The sequence below is a fragment of the Syngnathus floridae genome, chromosome 14 (genome assembly GCF_059516105.1).
Source record: "Syngnathus floridae isolate MCC-2025c chromosome 14, RoL_Sflo_1.0, whole genome shotgun sequence".
NCBI classification, from domain to species: domain Eukaryota; kingdom Metazoa; phylum Chordata; class Actinopteri; order Syngnathiformes; family Syngnathidae; genus Syngnathus; species Syngnathus floridae.
The window spans coordinates 138,440-142,056 of record NC_142426.1 but is presented as its reverse complement, the minus strand read 5'-3'; the positions used below and the strand labels follow the sequence as shown (position 1 = coordinate 142,056).

At 49.6% G+C, this 3,617-nt stretch overlaps 1 long non-coding RNA gene across 1 annotated transcript; it reads right to left on the bottom strand.

The window, feature by feature from the left end:
* Nucleotides 1-511: 511 nt before the first annotated feature.
* On the bottom strand, nt 512-2,573 carry LOC148386870 (uncharacterized). The gene is made up of 3 exons (XR_015862729.1): nt 2,234-2,573; nt 2,045-2,121; nt 512-1,577 (listed from the first exon to the last, which is right to left on the bottom strand). It is a non-coding gene; the product is annotated as an uncharacterized LOC148386870 (long non-coding RNA).
* Between the last annotated feature and the right edge of the window lie 1,044 nt (nt 2,574-3,617).

The window sequence follows — 3,617 nt, the reverse complement described above, 5'->3', positions numbered from 1 at the left end:
CTGTTTTTTCCTGAAGTCGACGACGATCTCCTTCATCTTCTCCTCATTCAGGATCAGGCTGTTTTCTCTGCACCAGCCCACCAGCTGCTCCACCTCCTCTCTGTAGTCCAGGTCGTTGTTGTCTCTGATGAGCCCCACCACCGTTGTGTCGTCTGCTGACTTCACGATGTGATTGGTGGTGAACCTGAGGACGCAGTCGTGTGTCATCAGGGTGAACAGCAGGGGGCTCAGGACGCAGCCCTGAGGGGAGCCTGTGCTGAGGGTGATGACATCAGAGGTGTTCTGTCCGACCCGGACTGACTGAGGTCTGTTGGTGAGGAAGTCTAGCAGCCAGTTGCGAAGGGGGGTGTTGAAGCCCAGGTGTTCCAATTTTCCTACCAGATGCTGTGGGATGATGGTGTTAAACGCTGAGCTGAAGTCCAGGAACAGCATCCGCACATGGGTGTTCTTCTCCTCCAGGTGAGCCAGGCTCAGGTGAAGAACGGAGGAGATGGCGTCCTGAGTGGAGCGGTTTTGCCGGTCGGCAAACTGGAACGGGTCAAATAATAGGGGGAGTCTGGAAACGATGTGACCTTTAAGCAGCCTTTCGAAGCACTTCATCATAACCGGAGTCAGTGCAACAGGCCGGTAATCATTAAATGAGGTGATTTGAGGTTTCTTCGGCACCGGAATGATGGAGGCAGTCTTAAAGCACGCCGGCACTGTGGCTTGGCCCAGCGAGGTGTTAAAAATGTCTGTGATGACCCCAGCCAGATGACTTGCACATTCCCTGAACACACGCCCAGGAATGTTGTCGGGGCCAGGGGCCTTACAGGGGTTGACTCTCCTCAGGGTCTTCAACACATCGGCGGAGTCAAGGCAGAGTACCTCCTCTTTCTGATGGGGGACAGTTTTAACTGCTGGAGTGCCGTTTAGTGCCTCGAACCTCCCAAAGAAGTTATTTAGACCATTTAGAAAGTCAGCATCAACTACACCCACCGGGGGGGGGGGAGGGTGAGTTGTAGTCTGTAATCGCCCGTATGCCTTGCCACATACTCCTGATGTTTTTGACGTCGTGGAAACGATCCTGAAATTTTCGACTGTGGTCTCGCTTCGCTATCCTGATGGCACGGTTCAAGTTGGCTCTCGCTGTCCTCAGTGTCTCCTTGTCGCCAGACTTGAAGGCAGAGTTCCGCGCTCGTAGCGTTTGACGTACCTCCTCAGTCATCCAGGGTCGTTGGTTGCCCCGGGTGATGATATTCTTAGTGGTGCTGACGTCCTCGGTGCATTTGTTGATGTAGGCTGACACAGTCATGGCACACGCATGTCTAATCTACATCGGGAAATCTGGGAGGGAGGGAGGGAGGCAGGCAGGGAGGCAGGCAGGGAGGCAGGCAGTGTCTGTCTGTTGAGGTTTTCACCTTGTTCTTCTCCTGCTGAAGTTCTAACTGGACGTCCATCAGTTTGGTTCTCAGCTCGTCATTGGCGGCCTGAAGGGCGTCCGTTCGCTCCGCCTTGGCCCGCCCTGCCGGAGCTCGTTTGGACATCTCTTACTCGAGTCTCGCCCGGTCGTCAGTCAGAGATCACAACATTTGTACCTGGAGAGCACAAACGCAGCGCTGTTTTCCACTGGCTTCGAACTCAACTTCAATCGGTACCGTAACTTACAACATCATAAACATAGAACTAGCTTGACTTATTCATTGAATAAATGCATTTGGTTCTTCAAAACTGCATCACGCAACATAGCGTGACCGAGACGGCCGTTATCCACCTGCGTGAAGTTATTTGGTGAAATGAATGAGATGTTTAAGACACCATCGTTCTGTCTCTCTGTAGATGAAGGGAAATAATCGATTGCTGAAGGTCCAAAGGTGTTGTGATAAACAAATAAACATATTAGTGATTAGTGACATATTTGTGATAAACATATTAGGCAGGATAATCACATATGTTAACTTGACTGCCCACACTGTATTTATTTATGGTTATTTGTTAAATCGAGTACTGTTAGACATGAAATAGGAAGTGTTTAACATAAATGGAAGACGAAAGGGGTACTCACCATTGTAGCTCCTGCTGGTCAATGATACGAGCCTCTTCTTGCAGTGGAAAACATACAGCCAACAAACACCGTGGAACCTAAAGGAATGAAATTAAACATTAACATTTAGCCTCAACCAACATTCACAGATACAACGCAACGCAAACTACACAAACGTAAATCTTTTTAAACACAATGAGTTGTACTTACCGTGTACGCTCTAGACGGTCCACTTGCAAGCAGAAAATAAAGATATTTCTGTTGATAATCGTCGTGTTTGTATCCGGTGTCTCGCTCAAGGCCATTGCGCCCACAGATTTGAATTTTGGCGAGAGTTCAGCCTATTGACGTCATTTCCGCGGTGTAATACCCGCATATCTGAAACGGCAAAGTTAAGAGTAGAGTTAAATAAAGTTTTTAGTCAACGCAATAATTTACAACCGTTGACCAGTCGAAATAATCGTCGAAATTTGGCGTCTGTGGCTGGAAGCAGACGCCGAGTTCGACGTTCCTCCCAAACGCCAAACTCCCTCGCTTTTCAGGGCTCAAAAAAAAACAGTTGTAATTACCTTGTACGCTCTAGACGGTCAAGTTGCAAGCTGAAAACAAAAATATTTGCCTTGTTAGTCATCGTGTTACTAACCGCTGTGTCTTGTTTGCCAGAATTGCCGCTTTCCTACTTCCTGTTGCAAGCCAAGCCCACGGAGTATAATTTTGCCGTGTATTCCGCCTATTGACGTCATGTCCGCGTCACATGACTGCGACGTAATATTATCTAAAACTGTTTGTGCGGTATTGTGTTGTTCTGTGCGGTGTTGTGTTATTCTGTGCGGCGTCGTGTTGTTCTGTGCGGCGTCGTGTTGTTCAGTGCGACGTCGTGTTGTTCAGTGCGGCATGGTGTTGTTCAGTGCGGCATGGTGTTGTTCAGTGCGGCATGGTGTTGTTCAGTGCGGCATAATGTTGTTCAGTGCGGCATAATGTTGTTCAGTGCGGCATGGTGTTGTTCAGTGCGCCATGGTGTTGTTCAGTGCGGCATGGTGTTGTTCAGTGCGGCATAATGTTGTTCAGTGCGCCATAATGTTGTTCAGTGCGGCATGGTGTTGTTCAGTGCGGGATGGTGTTGTTCAGTGCAGGATGGTGTTGCTCAGTGCGGCATGGTGTTGTTCAATGCGGCATGGTGTTGTTCAGTGCGGGATGGTGTTGTTCAGTGCGGCATGGTGTTGTTCAGTGCGGCACAATGTTGTTCAGTGCGGCATGGTGTTGTTCAGCTCGGCATGGTGTTGTTCAGTGCGGCATGGTGTTGTTCAGTGCGGCATGGTGTTGTTCAGTGCGGAATGGTGTTGTTCAGTGCGGCATGGTGTTGTTCAGTGCGGGATGGTGTTGTTCAATGCGGGATCGTGTTGTACAGTGCGGGGTGGTGTTGTTCAGTGCAGGATGGTGTTGTTCAGTGCGGCATGGTGTTGTTCAATGCGGCATGGTGTTGTTCAGTGCGGGATGGTGTTGTTCATTGCGGCATGGTGTTGTTCAGTGCGGCATGGTGTTGTTCAGTGCGGCATGGTGTTGTTCAGTGCGGCATGGTGTTGTTCAGTGCGGC